This window comes from Mustela lutreola, chromosome 4 (genome assembly GCF_030435805.1).
Source record: "Mustela lutreola isolate mMusLut2 chromosome 4, mMusLut2.pri, whole genome shotgun sequence".
Taxonomy (NCBI): Eukaryota; Metazoa; Chordata; class Mammalia; order Carnivora; family Mustelidae; genus Mustela; species Mustela lutreola.
In genome coordinates, this window is record NC_081293.1 from 144,556,832 (window position 1) to 144,573,585 (window position 16,754).

General features: G+C 40.3%; 1 pseudogene; it reads right to left on the reverse strand.

Moving 5' to 3' along the window:
• Positions 1-202: 202 nt before the first annotated feature.
• On the reverse strand, positions 203-15,697 carry LOC131830191 (large ribosomal subunit protein uL23-like; annotated as a pseudogene).
• Positions 15,698-16,754: the final 1,057 nt, after the last annotated feature.

Consider the following 16,754-nt stretch of genomic DNA (forward strand, 5'->3'; position numbering starts at 1 on the left):
TGGTACTCTCTTGCTAGCTGCAGGAATATTTTAATTGCTATCTCCCCCACCCCCCACCCCAAATGATAGTGTTATGGTAAAATGGTAAAACAAACAAACAAACAAATGAACACATTCTTAATTGGTTATTCTAGATTTCGAACCTAAAGCTTAAAAAATCATGTCTCAGATATAGAAGCTATTTTTTTTTTTTAATCATGAAAAAACTGTATTTACATTTAGCCAGCTGGACTCAGTTTAGATGATCCCAATTTTGTTGGCAACATCCAAAGCATCATAGTCAGGGGCCAGCCGAACGTATGCCTTCTTCTCTCCACCAGGCCTGATTCAGGTGTTGACCTTGGCTACATCAATGTCATAGAGCTTCTTCACAGCCTGTTTGATCTGCTGCTTGTTGGCCTTGACATCCACAATGAACACAAGTGTGTTGTTGTCTTCTATTTTCTTCATGGCTGACTCAGTAGTCAGGGGGAACTTGATGATGGCATAGTGGTCAAGTTTGTTTCTCCTGGGGGCACTCTTTTGAGGGTATTTGGGTTGCCTTCGGAGACGCAGAGTCTTGGGTCGTCGGAACGTAGGTGATGTGCGGATCTTCGTGGATGCCTTTCAGCACCGCTTTCTTGGCTTTCAAAGCCTTTGCTTTGGCTTCGCTTTGGGATGGGCAGGGGCTTCCTTCTTAGCTTTCGGTGCCGTCTTCGTAAAAGGCGATATAGAAGCTTTTGAATAGGATTTAAACCACCAGTAACTAGCTTTAGGTAATATATAAGGACACTTAAAAGAGAGAGGGGCACCTGGGTGGCTCAGTCGGTTAGGCTTCTGCCTTCGACTCAGGTCATGATCCTGGGATCCTGGGGGTTCCCTGCTCAGTGGGGAGTCTGCTTCTACTTCTCCCTCTGCCCCTCATGTGCTCATCCCCCGGCCAAATAAATACGTAAAATCTTTAAAAAAAAGAGAAAGAGAGAGGGTTCCCTCTTATTTCTTTACTTACTCTGCTATGTGTGTGTGTGTGTGTGGGAGGCACACGCATACTTGCACATGAAGCATTTAAAATTACTCTCATGTGGAGATTTCCAAATTTGTGCAATTAATAGCTTGGGTGAATCTGCCATTTTGTTATAAAATGCTATTATGTGAACCATTACTGTGAGAGGCTTCAGCAAAGGGCTCCCCCCCACACTTAAATAGTCAGAACTGTCTTATTTGTAGGAAGAATGTAATTTAATACTCTAAATTTGCTTTTTCCATTTTCTGCTATGGGCCATACCTGTGAGTTGTTTTCACTTTACAATGTAAGAATGATAAAGTTCCGCTAACTTCTTGAGTAAGGTGTTAGATAGTAGCCAATGCTATAGGAGAGCTTCATGTACTGCTTAGATGAAAGTATCAGGAATAGATTACATTTTAAAGTTCAGTTCTATCATGTGTTTTGCGTTGTGACACATATTTTAAAAAAAACACCCAACATTCGTTTTGGTTTAAGTCACAAACCACAATAAAGTGCCTTTATTGTGCAGTCTGTAAAGAAAGCTTTCTGCATAAAAAGAGTTTACTAGCTCAATAAAATAATTTATTATCTGACAGAAATCTGGATGGGCATGTTAATTAGGCAGTGAGAAAAATGCAAATGTAACTATGTCTCTAAGGAGTTCAGGTTACAGCCTAAGAAGTTAAAGAACAAAGAAAAAAAGTGGGCCTATTGAAGAAGAATCTTCCAGGTTAAAACTTTTGAAATGTTTTGCTGTCAATGTGATTTTTTTTTTTTTTAAAGATTTTATTTATTTATTTGACAGAGAGAAATTACAAGTAAGCAGAGAGGCAGGCAGAGAGAGGAGGAAGCAGGCTCCCTGCTGAGCAGAGAGCCCGATGCGGGACTCGATCCCAGGACCCTGAGATCATGACCTGAGCCGAAGGCAGCAGCTTAACCCACTGAGCCACCCAGGCGCCCTCAATGTGATTTTTTTAATGGTACCATGAAGCTTCAGAAGCACTGATTTAACATCTATATTTATTTCTCTAGCTAATTAGCCCAGTCAGCTTCAGATTTCTATTTCTCTTACTCATTTGTCCCTAATGATTTCTGAAACTACCAATGAATATTTATACTTTTTTGTTCAAAAATTCATGTTTCTTTCCTTAAGAAGTCTCCCTGATTTCTGTTTGAAGTTCATCCCATTTCTTTGTCCTCACAAACATCCTCTCTGTCAAGACAGGCCCTGTGTGATGGGCCCCTCTCAAATTGTGTTGCTTCAAGGGCCTGTTGAGCTTGTTGTTGACTGGGACATTCAGTGCCCTCTTTAAAATGTTTTTGGTAGTTAAAAATATAAAGCTTTCTATAGTACTTTGAATTCTATTTCCCTGTTTCAAACTCTGGCCAGAAATGTCTATTTTGGTACTTTAAAACGTCCTCTACAAGATAAATCAAATCAAAAGCATTGTGTAAGGAAGGGAAAGTGCAGGGAATTAGGGTTCAGGTAGAAAGGCAAATTTTTAGCCTCTTGAGGCTCAGCTTTCTTATCTATAAAGTGGGAGCAGTGACACTAATCTCATAATGTTTCAAAAATAAGATATGAAAAGTAAATATTATACTAAAGCACGTTGGATATGAATGCACAAGGAAAGTCACTTTTTAATTCATATGAATTCTTTAATTTAATCTTAAAAAAAGCCAGAACCCTTATGACCAGAGTTGTTTTAGCTTGCTTTTCTAGGCACATGTTAGTTCTACTGAATGTCTCTCCTCACTTAGTTTATGATAGGTCCTGAGTATCTATATATCCAAAAACAACTTTATTTCTTCTTAGCTTTGATCAGCTTAGTTTGAAAAGCGACTATGAGAATTTTGTTAGCACCTGTTCTCTTTCTGAGTATATGAACATAATCATCTTTTTGATAGTTCTGAATGATTTTCTGCACTAGGCTGGTAGTTACTAGACATTTTCAAATGTCAACAAGTGTCTCTCTCAAATGTTTTGGTGCACGGCTATGCCATAAGAAGTGCTCGCCTTTCAGGTTGTTCTTGAATTTTGTCTCTGTCCCTCACATTTTTCTCATTCTCTCTGGCAGATGGTGTTTTCCAAACAGCTTGTGATGACATCTTCCATTTCACTTGCTCTTCTTCCCATGTGACTCTGACATTCCTCTTGTTAAAATGTGGGCTCTTCATAAATCTGGTGGTGCTCTGTGACTTAATGTGATTTCCAAGCTAGGCTGTAAAATCAACACAGTTGCTGTCTGACTCTCTTGGGATGCTTGCTCTGGGAACCCAGCCACCACACAGTGAGGGCACCCCAGTGTCTGCTGGCAGACCACAAGGAGAATATCCATGCACATTTTCTGGCTGACAGACTAGCTGAGGTCCCAAACGACAACCAGCATCAGCTGCCAAACAGAGGAGCAAAGATACCTTAAGATGGTTATGACCTTGGGGCACCTGGATGGCTCAGTCAGTTAAGCATCCGACTCAGCATCCGATGGCTCAGTCAGGAAATCATCCGACATGATTTCCGCTCAGGTCATGATCTCAGGTTGTGAGATCAAGTCCTGCATCAGGCTCTGCACTGGGCATGCAGCCTCCTTAAGATTCTCTCCTCCTTTTCCTTTACCCCTTCCCCCCTTCTCTTTCTCTAAAAAAAAAAAAAAAAAAAAAAAGAAAGAAAAGAAAGATGGTAAGATGGTCATGGCCTTTGACTGATGAGTTATCCTCCCCTACCTTTGAGTTTTCCCAGCCGAAGCCCCCAACATCATAGAACTATGTCCTGTGTGAAATCCTGACACCCAGAATCAGGGTACACAACAAAATAGCTCTTAAGATACGAAGTTTTGAGGTGATTCCTAAATTAGCAATAGTATCTGGAATGCTTTCCTTTCCTACTCCCCCTTCCAATGGGCATGTCAATAGAACTTAATTGTATGCTACTTAACACGTGTATTTTGAATGGATGTGAAATAATTAGAGCTTCCATTTACTCAGTGCTTGCTATGGGCTAGGCACCATTTATTCCTACCACTTCACACACCTTACTGAAGTCTTACAACAAGGCTATAAAAGAGCCCTTATCACCGATATCTTCATTTACAAATGAAAAAAACCCAGAGGTGATATAGCTTGCTCAAGGTCAAACATCTATTAAGCATTATCTCCAAAACTTTCATTCTATGTTGAAAAGTGTAGAGGCAAATGAAAGTAAAGTCAGAAAGCTCAATGTGCCTTTTAGGTGTATAGACTGAAAATGTCCAATTCCAGATATACCTAAAAATATTTAATGCATTTAAAACTACCTCTTTTGAACTTGAAGCAAAATACAAGAAGTCACCTTTTCGTAGCTCAACTAGTTGCTGAGATCCACGGAACTGTTAGTTAGTATTTTTATTTTTTCTTAAAGATTTTTAAAAAAATTATTAGAGAGAGAGAGCACAAGCAAGGGGAATAGAGGCAGAGAGAGAGGGAGAAGAATGTGGGCTTGATTCTAGGACTCTGGAATCATAATCTGAGTCAAAGGCAGGTTCTTAACCAATTGAGCCACCCAGTCATCCCTGTGACTTAGTAATTCTAAGCTGAGAAATCAAGGATAGTGGAGGTGTCTGGGTGGCTCAGTGAGTTGAGCATCCAACTCTTGCTTGTGACTCAGTTTGTAATCTCATGAGTTGTGATCTCATGGGTCATGGGATCCAGCCCCCACATCAGGCTCTGTGCTCAGCACAGGGGTGCTGTAGGGAGATCTGCTTGAAGGATTCTCTCCCTCTGCCCCTTCCCCTATTCACTCTCTCTCTCTCTCTCTCTCTAAAATGGATAAATAAATCTTTTGAGGAAAAGAAATCAAGATTAGCACTACATTCTGTCTTTGACAAACATACCTCATCTATTCTAGGATGCACATTTTTCAATGTTTTACCAGCTTTTAAAGGGGAATGCTTTTTACAATTGATCATGTGTTATTGTTAGATTATCAACATTTTCATTGTTTTTAGTGATATATATATATATATAGATGGATATAAAATATGTAAATATATAAACATATATATAATATATGTATAAATCTTTCTTTTTTTTTTTTAAAGATTTATTTATTTATTTGACAGAGAGAAATCCCAAGTAGACAGAGAGGCAGCCAGAGAGAGAGAGAGAGGGAAGCAGGCTCCCTGCTGAGCAGAGAGCCCGATGCGGGACTCGATCCCAGGACCCTGAGATCATGACCTGAGCTGAAGGCAGCGGCTTAATCCACTGAGCCACCCAGGCGCCCCTGTATAAATCTTTCTTACAATAGATTGTATCTTACTTTGGTAAAATGCACATGCTACATTTTCATTTCTATTTCAACCTATCGGGGGTGCCTGAATGGCTCAGTCATTCAGCGTTTGCCTTTGGCTCCCATCATTATCACAGGGTCCTGGGGATCAACCCCCCACCCCCTGCATTGGGCTCCCTGCTCAGCGGGAAGCCTGTTTCTCTGTCTCCCACTTCCTCTCCTTGTTTTCCCTCTCTCTCTGTCTCTCTCTGTCATTAAAAAAAAATTATATTTCAACCTATCAGATGCTGGAATCTGGCATATGCTATAGTTGCAACAATGGGATACATAAACAAGGAAATGACAAACCATTTTAAATGGTTGAAGCATTGCTGAACTGAACAGTCAAAGACTGTCCAAGATCTAGCAGGCTCTAAAATGAGGCCAGCATTAGCATCCCATCATTGCCTTACAGATATATGTGTTTTTGCTCAAAGAACTGTCGTTGTATAGACACTTGGTAATCAATATTAATAGGGTCTCTGCTAGAATGAGGTCTCACAGGGACATAGTGAAAAGGGACAACTGCTGGGGTTGCCCATTTCTTCCCTTTTCTTCAATGAAAGGCATCTCCTGCATCAAAGGTTTCTGGTACCTTGTTTTATCTTGACATTAGACCTATAAAATTTACTTTCCTCTACATCAATTATCATAACTCCAGCTTTTTTCCAAAATATCACAACATGTTTGCAAGCTTGTATAACAATTAATAGTTTTGAAGTCATTGCAATAGTAAAAGTGCTAAGTATTGCAGATTGTTTTCATCCACAGTATTTAATTTTCAGAGATCAATCATCTTCCTAAAAGTTTAATTTAGTGATTTAATGCACTACAATGGGTCAGTCTAAGTTCTCAATATTCATAAAAGGAATGATCACAATATAGTGAGAGTTGGGATGCTTTCAGACAGTGCTTCTGATCAGGTGGCAACATGGCCTCCTGTAAGCAGAGTTACTGCAGCTGCTCCGGACATTGAAAACATGTCTCTGGCTCAACAGCTCCAAAGGTGTTGATTTATATTTCTTCTTTTAGTGGGGTTGTTGCTGAAATAACAGGACTTCTTCTCTGCTAAAGAAGCAGGGTTTCAAGATTTTTTTCTTATGCTCCTCTGAGAGTTTTTTTTTTTTTCTTTCAAAGGGGAAAATGACCAATAAGTAATTATTTTAAAATTAAATAAAACTTCTCTTCCAGTTAATTATATATAAATTGTAGTAATTAAAGGTAGACTGAACTTTTAAGTCACTACACTGTGTGTGCCAAAATCTCTCAGAAATGTAGTGATTTCTAGGACCCCATGGTTAGAGAGCTGGTGTGTCCATCCGTCACAGTTCATTTAATTAAACAAACCACAGTGAAAGAGACAGTGTTCTGAATTAAGATCAGAGGAACAGAAGGAATCTGCTGTGTGAAGAGCTGTGGAAGAAGAGTGATGTAGGCAGGAGCAGTGAATGCAGATAATCTGAGGTGCCAGTGAGCTTCCTGGCATTAAAGGGTAACAAAAGGACCATTGTCCCTGGATATGGTGAGAGGGACACTGGTACGGGACTGCTGGAAAGAAGGCTAGGAGAGGAAAAGGGATTGTTAATACCTTACAGGTCATGAATCGTGGACATTGTTGGCTGCCTACCTAACCTCTGTTTTCCCCATTTAGTCCTCTGTTCTGGACTAAATGTTTGTGTCCCCTTAAAATCCGTATGTTGAAATCTTGACTTCCAAGTGTGATGCTGTGAGGAGGTGGGGCTCGGGGGTGGCAAGGGGGTCATGAGGATGGTGCTCTCAGGAGCGGAATTAGTGCCCTTGGATGAGACTGGAGAGCGCCCTCTCCCTCCCCCGCTGTCTCTCTCTCTTACTCTCCCCTTCTCTCCCTCCCTGACCATCAGCGTCTTGTGAGGATATAAGGAGAAGACAGCTGTCTGTAAACCTGGGAGAGTCCTTCATGAAGAATCCAGCTATGCTGTCACTCTGATCTCAGACTTCCAGCCTCCAGAGCTGTGAGGAAGGAATGACTGTGGTTTAAGTCACCCATTCTGTGGTATTCTGTTACAGCAGCCTGAACCAAGGCAGCCAGATTTTCCGGCTCTTCTCCATCTTCATGCATTACCCTCACCCCTCAGTGGGAAGCTAACTCCATCTCTAGCTCCAGGAATGGGCCCTGGCTGGCTTAGGCCAATCAGCTTCCTCCAGTCCTCTGCTCATAGTCATTGTTTCAAAGGTGAGCCTGTGACCCAAGAGAACCAACTGGGGTAAACCACTGGACCCTTACTTCCTCCTTTTGGACATGAACAAGAAAATCTGCTGTCCCAATTGTGTCTTACAGACTTCTTAGGAACTATGATTGGGAGATACCACTGGGGATGGCTGGAGAATGCAGAAAATGGAATTTGATGAGATTTTTGAGTTGCTTTACTTCTAGATTTTTAAAATTTGAATCAAATTCCCTTTATTGTTTAAGCCCATTTGATTTAGGTTTTCTTATTACAGCATACACAGCCACCATCCTCTGGGAAGCCATTGCATGGTTTTATGTCAGGGAGTGGGTTACTCGTGTTTCATTTTTTCTTTTTTTTAAGATTTTATTTATTTATTTGACAGAGAGAGTGAGAGATCACAAGTAGGTAGAGAGGCAGGCAGGGAAAGAGGAGGAAAAAGATTCCCTGCTGAGCAGAGAGCCCGATGTGGGGCTCGATCCCAGGACCCTGAGATCATGACCTGAGCAGAAGGCAGAGGCTTAACTCACTGAGCCACCCAGGCGCCCCTCGTGTTTTCTTTTTTAAAAAGGTTATTATAGGTTAAACAATAAAGGAGATTTATTAACTTACAAAAGGAAAAACTAGATCAAGAAGAATAGTAAGAAGCAATTGTAGCAGGTTATGTGAAAGGTAATAGTATAAACCTAGGGGGTGACATTGGGATAGAGGAAAGGTCACATAGAAAGAAATATATCTTGGCAGTACAATCAATAGCACTTGTTGAAAGTTTGGCTGTGGGGGGTGAGGAACAAAATAATTATGGATGATTTCCCCAAAACCCTGACAATCGAGATGGTGCCATTTACTGAAATGAAGAAGCAGCTGAGTTAGGGAGTGGGGTGGAAAACAAGGATTTTGGTTTGACATATGTTAAAGTTTACGATGACTGGGTTTTTTGTTTGTTTGTTTAGTTTGTTTTGTCTTGTTTTTTAATGAGGATAAGCCGAGCATATAGTTGTGTGTATGAGTCTGACATTCAGAGGAGAGATCAGGGCTGGAAATGAAATTTGCAAGTCATCAGCTTTTTGGTGGATTTTTAAAAAAATAGAATTAAATGAGGTAAATTATAGAGAGATTGTAGATGAAAAGTAAAGGAGAGCCTGGTATAGAGCCTGGTGCTTTCAAAGTTTGGGAATTGATTAAAGTGCTTGGGAGGATATCAGGGAAGATTGGTCAGAAAGGCAAGTGGGAAATCTGCAGTATGAAGAGTTTAAGTAACAAAAAAAGAAAAGAAAAGAAAAGAAAAGAAAATATTTCAAGAGAGGCATTCATTTTGTGCAATTCTCCTGAGAGTCTGAGTAGTAGGGAGAGAACCGCCCATTTATTTGGGCATGTTGGAAGTTTGAGATACTAGAAAGCTCTCTTGGTAATCAAATAATATATTTTTTTATTTATTTATAACAGAGAAGTTCTAATATCTATGCTTTATTTCTTTGAAGATTTATTTATTTAACGAAGAGGGAGAGAGAGAGAGCACTTAAGCGAGGGGAGAGGAGGAGGGGTGGGGGGAGGAGGAGGGATAGGGAGAGGGACAGAGAGACTCTAAAGCAGAGCCACACTGAGTGCAGGGTGCAACTCAGGGCTGGATTCCCAGGACCTCAAGAGATCTTGACCTGAGCTGAAACAAGGGGTCAGATGCTTAAATGAGTGTGCCACCCAGGTGCCCCTAATATCTATGCTTTACACATAATACTTCATGGATTACGCATCATAATTAAGCAGAATATTTGATCAAAGAAATGATTCTAACTCAAAAAACTCCCAGGTCCTAAAAAGCTTCATCCAACAAAAGTAATTAAATATGATTCCCATTTTTACCTACACTTCTTAAAAAACATTAATGGAGATTCATGTAGTAACTCATAGCCTCAACTTTAAAATTCTCTTTCCATTGCTCCTTACTTCTCTCAAAAAGGTACTGGAGGGAGAGAGAGAATGAGGGATGGGGGAGGGGGCAGCTGAGGTAAGTGTGTGTCTATCTCTCTTCTGGTATTTTCAGTCTTTCCCAGATAGTCGTCCTTGACTTTCTCTTGACTTCTACCTTCCTCCACCTCTCACCACATTGTGAGAGTGCTTCTCCCACTAGGTACTGAGACTCTTCCTAGTAGGAGCCTTTCCAGCCACTCTTGAATGACTGGAAGATCCAATTACTGCATTTCTCTGGATCTTCTTTCTGAAGGGAAATGCAAGAGGCCTCTTGGAAATTGTATCTCACGCTGATTGCTTTTTCCTTGTAGAGAAATTCAGATGAATCAAATTATCTTCCTTCTGAAATCTAATTTTTCAGTCATGCTGGATGGGGTGTATGGGTCAAATTATTTTGCTTTTTGGAGTATTCATTTAAATAAATTTTCCCACTGTTACTAATTTTCAAAAGCCAAAATACCACATTTTAAAGGACTTCAAATTCACTACATTTGTGAAAATAAGTTTCATGCCAGTGGCTGATTCTTGCTTTTCTTGGGTTGCTGCTTTGGAGATTATCTGTTTTCTATAATGTCATTATCCTGTTGAAATCCATCGTCTCATTCCCCCTGTAGTGGGACAGTTCTTTCAAGTTCAGCAGGGAAGCCACACTGAATACGAATCTCCACCCTTTCAATAAGTAATGAAAGACAAAAGCAAAAAAGCCAGGTCCGTGTGGAAGTGACGGGTATGCATTCTTATGTTGTGAAGGTGTAATGTGAAACTAATATTCTGTCAAACCTGTTGAACACTTACTCAGGTTCCTTCATCAGGGCATTCACATTTAGGATAAAATATGACCATGCCATTCGAAGGAAAGAAACAATGTAAGTTATTAGAGAAAGCAAACTAGACTGGCCACAGGCTTTGGCTCAGGTTGGGAAACTGACCAGTATCCTTTTATTAGAGCTGAAGTAGGCTTACACCCTATGCTTCAAAGAGCTCTCCAAATGGGAGACATCCCAAAGACACCTCAGGACGCTTCTGTCTGCTGACCATTTTCCTTTATGGGTTGGGGCAGGATTTCACCAGAAGAAAAAGCAAAGGACGGACTCAGGGCACATTCATCTCCTACAACAGTTTAAATGCTGAGGTGTCCTAAAACTATAGGAACTCTTTAGAAGCTAAGCTGACGAAGGTTTTCCTATTTATTCCGGTCCAGTGCAAATATTTGTCTATTGAGAAATACATAATACATTAGAATCATAAACCCACCATCTGCTGAAAGGGAGTCAACACCCACCTGGAAGGAGACGGATGCCGGCTGGGATCCTGTTCCTCCCGCTCCCAAGGCCCTGAAGACGGTGGCGCTAAGGAGCCCGGCTTTGTTTGAGTGGCCCCATGCTAAGAGTCCCTGATAAAATTACAGAAGGGTGTGTACCTTTTCGCAACCTCTAGAGATTACTTTCCGGCTCCCTTAGAGAAATCTTTTTATGGTAATTGGCTCCAAAGGCGGCTAATAAATACGGTCAGCCTGGGGGTACGCGGGTGCATTCGTCAATCTCCTAGAAGGAATGAAATAAAAGAGTAAGTCACCTCAAGTTTTGCAATGACGACAACAGATCTGGCTGTCCATATTAGCTGAAAGGGATCCTCTTTGGTGGAAAGAAGGACGGGTGACAAAGGACCGTCTACTTACAGTGGTTTGTCTTTTTAAATTACCGTAGGTCTTCATTTTAACGGACCCTTACGACATCAAGGGGATATTTGACCTTAGGGTTCTCCCTGAAATGCTCGCTCTAGCTACTTAGCGATAATCTTAGAGAATCTGGAAAACAATTTGTAGTGGAGCATTGTTCTGGCAGGAGATGCCATTGCTATTTTTTTTTTTTTTAAAGATTTTATTTATTTATTTGACAGAGATCATGAGTAGGCAGAGAGGCAGGCAGAGAGAGAGGAGGAAGCAGGCTCCCCACTGAGCAGAGAGCCCAATGTGGGGGCTGGATCCTAGGACCCTGGGATCATGACCTGAGCCGAAGGCAGAGGCTTTAACCCGCTGAGCCACCCAGGTGTCCTGGGAGATGCCATTGCTTTTTGAAGAACCCTTCCAGAACAGAAAGATTTCAGGATTTCAGAATTTCACATCCCATAAAGCGTTCCCCTGAAGGGCTTGCCTTGGAGATTGTTCTTCTTTGGGAAGACTTTAACACAAAACAAAGACAGATGACTAATTATTATATTTTAGAGTTTGAAAGTTTTGAAACAAATTACCAAGGAATTTCTATGAAGATTTGGATTAGTATTAACATGCCTGAACCAAGAGCCGTAACTGTCTATGACTACTGGGTGATTTACACAGGTTATTTGCCAAATATAGGCATGAAAGCTAGTCAAGCTAAACCTGCCCTTTTGGGACACATTGCTTTACTCTGACACTTTTCTTAGGATGCCAAGGACACATGATTAATGTAAATAAAATTCTCAAATGTCCCTTAGGATTAATGCAGTGGAGAGAGACTTCAACGTGACAAATAGGTAGACAGAACAGGTGATTTTAAGAAGCCATTGAAAGCCCACTTATTAATATTACCTGGAACCTTCTGAAATCTCCAGCTTTCCATTGTAAAACGCAGATGTGTGGTGGAAATACTAATCTCAAATATCTTGAGGAGAGCAAAAAGTTGGTGAAGTAAGGCTTTACCCAGAGCCTGTCCAGTAGGGAGTGTGGAGGGTGATCTGTAACTCCGGAAGAGGTCTCCAAGAAAGTCAAGAATGCTGCCTAAGGTAAACCGTCCTCTGCGAAATTTTCCTGTGGGTACAGTGCCTGAAGTAAGAATACTGGGTCATTTAGATCAGGGAGTTTTTACTGAGGGGGTGTGCTGGGGGTTTTGGAGTCAGGTTATTTAAGGACCTATTTAGAAACTGTCCCTGCTCCCCTGCCCCCAGTGGATTTACTTGGAGACAAGTCCCAGAAACCAGCTTCAGGTAATAAAACCCAGATACAAAGGTGAGTCAGGTCAGGTGGATACATCCAATCAGTGGGGGGGAATGCATACTGTCTCCCTGGTTACCAAGGAGTATGGGCCCCGCCCTTTGGGCGCCTATCCCAATCAAGGTGTAATAGGCTGGTTCAAATGTCTACTAGGGTAAATTGTAACTCAATTGGTCACCTAGCATCACTGTGGAGTTTCCTGTGTGTGTTACAATCTCATTGGCCACTTGTGCGGGGCCAAGCCTGACCACATGGCTTTTGCTTTTAAAAGCTAAACTGTGAAACAGAGAAGGGTCACCCTCTCTTGTAAGAGGTGCGGTCCTGAACGTTCAGTTAAATTCTTGATGCTTGGCGCGAAATAAAGCTTTGCTTGACCTTCACTTTGTATCAGTCTCGCTCCTTTAATCATGGGCCCATTATTAGGGCATAACAGTTATCTTGTTCTTTCTCTGTTGCCCCCAAGATTCTCGGGTTGAGCCTCACTGAGTCACCAAAAGCCGAAAGAAACTTGTCCTTTTTTTGTTGGGGGTGGAGCCTCCATTCAGGGCATGGCGAGACTGCCTACAATTTTTCTCTGAAAGGTTAATTGAAAGTGATGTGAACTGTCCCTCTTTTATAAAGGACATACTCGGAACACTTTAAGTTGTGGCCCAGTGTTCGTTTTGATTAAATATGATGTTTTTCACAACTTACAAATCGGAAGCAGAATAGTATGGCTGTTCGTTTGGAGTGTTGCCCCTGGAGCCAGATTTGCTGGGTTTGACTACTGGCTCCACTAATGAGCTGTGTGACTTTTTTTTTTTTTTTTAAATCTTTTAAAAACCAAGTTATTGAATGTTTTTAGGCCCTGGCTAAACCATAAGGAAAATGAGGGTAACAGTATTTTACTTTTCTGGTAAGGAACTGAGGAAATGATTCCTGAACAGACTTCAGCAAATCCCTGGGGCACAGGAAGGGTTCCCTTTATGTCTGCTTTCATTACTACCTCTTTCCTGGAGTGTGATTTTTGCTTTTGAATGGAAACCACAGCATTGGTTTTGGGTATTTCCCCTCACTAGCTTAATAGGTTTTATAAACCATCTTGAGTACTGAAATAACATTTAACTGGGCAAAAATGTGTTTGCAGGGTGGAATTTGAACCTAATAAACTTACTTGTAAAAATGGCCCCTCCAGGGGCACCTGGGGGCCTCAGTGGGTTAAAGCCTCTACCTTCAGCTCAGGTCATGATCCCAGGGTCCTGGGATAGAGCCCCTAAGGGCTCTCTGCTCAGCAGGGAACCTGCTTCCCTTCCTCTCTCTCTGCCTGCCTCTCTGACTGCTTGTGATCTCTGTCTGTCAAATAAATAAATAAATCTTTAGAAAGAAAGAAAGAAAGAAAGAAAGAAAGAAAGAAAGAAAGAAAGAAAGAAAGAAATGTAAATTCTCAGTCTCTGTTCCAGGCTCATTCCATGAGGATTTCTGGGGATGGGGTCCAGGGGTCTCTGGCTTAAGCTCACCAGTTCACTCTCAAGTACACTGTAGCACAGTTAGAAAAGTGAAAATCAAATCTCTCTCTAGAGATGAAAGGATATGAGCAAGATAATAATTTCCAATGAACATCTGGTATAAGATTTCAAGAGTCAAGGTTTTTATTTTTATTTTTTTAAAGTTTTTAGGAAAAAGCTATTTAATATATATTTTCCTATTGTTGCATTCTTGTAACAACACACGACAATACAAACAATCTCTGTAAGTGTTCCTTCTCTGCATTTTTCAGTGTCATTTTGATTTTTAACATTGTAAGAAGTTTTTATGGTAGCTGATTGACTATCCTGCTCTTTGGAGTAAGATAAAGTTTAGAAGATTAACTACAGTAAATGATTAAAAAATATTGGGATATATAAGATGCTTTTAGAAATGTTTAATTTTGAGGGGATTCTGGGTGTAGAAAGGAACTCTAGAGTACATGTATTTTAAGCACAAGTCTTTTAAAAAATCACAGAAGTAATCAAACTACTTGTCATTTAATAACCCTATTTTTTTTTTTAACTTTAGTCTCAAAAGTGCTAAATCACAAACTTGAATTGTTAATCATTTTCAAACTTGGGATATAAATAAATTTTAAGTGGGAATGAATCCTATAGCTTGGCTTTTCAGATTTATGATGTAGATAGAAAGCTAGCTTTTGCCAACAATTTCAAACTTACTGGTGAAAAGCCTGGAAGTCTGATGAATATAATTCCTTCTTCTTCTTCTTCTTCTTCTTCTTTTTTTTTTTTTTAAGAAAATTAAGCCCAAGAATATATATTGGCATTTTCTAGAGGCAAATAGAGAACTCAGACCTCTCAAACATTAGGTAATCTTCTTACTAGATAATTCTTCAAGGTAAGTTGTGGTAGGAAAAGGTGTCTTGAGACACACAGAAGTTTATCAGCATGAGTCCTGAACTTCGGCTACCATTTCTTCCCAGCACCTGACCAACAGCTGGGAACAAGGACAGCTGTGTAGAAAGAAAGGCGTTGATGTAACTCTTGGAAAACTAATTTCAGTATCAGATTTCTGGGCAATTGGAGTCCAAGAAAGCACTTATTAAGACCACAGAAAACTCAGTCTTAACAGCTCAGCGATGAATGGGTTGTTCAAACATGTAAACTAAGATACTATTCCATTTCAGGAAAAGTAGGAAGTGTTTCTATTTCTGGTAGACATTGAAGAGAGGAGGTCTACAAAAGATACTAATCACTTTTTTTTTTAAGATTTTATTTATTTATTTGACAGAGAGAAATCACAAGTACACTGAGAGGCAGGCAGAGAGAGAGAGAAGGAAGCAGGCTCCCTGCTGAGCAGAGAGCCCGATGCGGGACTCGATCCTAGGACCCTGAGATCATGACCCGAGCCGAAGGCAGCGGCTTAACCCACTGAGCCACCCAGGCGCCCCGATACTAATCACTTTTTTAAAAAGATTTTTTTATTTTAGAGAGAGAGAGAGAGAGAGAGCGCGCATGCACATGTGAGAGTGGGGGGCAGGGAATGGGCAGAGGAGAGACTCTCCAGCGAACGCCCCGCTGAGTGTGAAGCCCTAAAGCAGAGCTCAATCTCATGACCCTGAGATCACAACCTGATCGGAAATCAAGGGATGCTTAACCAACTGAGTCATCCAGGCACCCCAAACCTTGAAAATGTTTTAAGTGACGAAGCTGACGGTAAGTGTTTGAGGCTTTGCAGGCCATCTCGTCCCATTTGCAACCGCTCACCTCTGTCGTTGTGGCACAGCCAGCGGCCATGGACAGTATGGAACAACATGAGTAGGGCCTTGTTACCATAAAACAAATTATGGACACCGAAATTTGAATTTCACATAACTTTCATGTGTCACATAATATTCTTTATTAAAAATCTTCCATTTAAAAAAATTTGAGTATAGCTGGCATATGATGTTACATTAGGTTCAGGTTTACAACTTAGTGATTTGATGAGCTTCTACGTGATGCAACTTCCCTCACAAGCCTAGCTACCATCCGTCCTATTACATTGCAATTGCAATACCATTGACTGTATTCCTTGTACTCTTTTGATTTAAAAAACATTTTTTAAATATAAAAATCATTCTCCGCTCACAGACTAAATCAAAACAGGTGGTCACTCATGTAAAATCACATGAACCAGCCCAGCAGATTATGAGAAACAGTCAAAAATTTGGGGAGGTTGAACTTCTGAAAGTCTCTAAAACAAGAGCCTCTCATGTCTAGCTGCTTATCAGCATCATTTGGTGAATTACCTTTTGAAATTTGACATTAAGAAATAAGTGACAAAGCGAGATAGCGGAAAATCCAAAACTTAAAAAGGTAAAAGTTCTTTTTCCCATTCCTTCCTTCCAGAGGTAAGAAGTATTTATTAATATTTCTTATGTTTCCTTCTACATGTTGTCAGGTCACATAACTGGATATGTATGTGGATCTATATATACAATAATGGATATGTATGTTTATATATGGATTTCTGTAAATGTGTATATTATAAATAGGAATTGCACATGTTTAATGCATATGTATGTGTGCATATATATTCCTTAAAAATACAAACACTAGCATGCTATAGACAGATATTTGCATTTTGTTTTTTTAACATAATGGTATATCTTGGATATAATTATTTTGTGCTTCTATACAATATTGCATTATGTGCACATACTTGAATTTATTTAATTAGCCCTTTGAAGATAGAGACACTTAAATTGGTTCCAATTTTTGTGCTTAGATTGTTTCCCTACCTTTACAAACATGGCTTCAGTGAACACAATGTTATTTATATATGATTTGAACATGGGTGAGTATATTTATA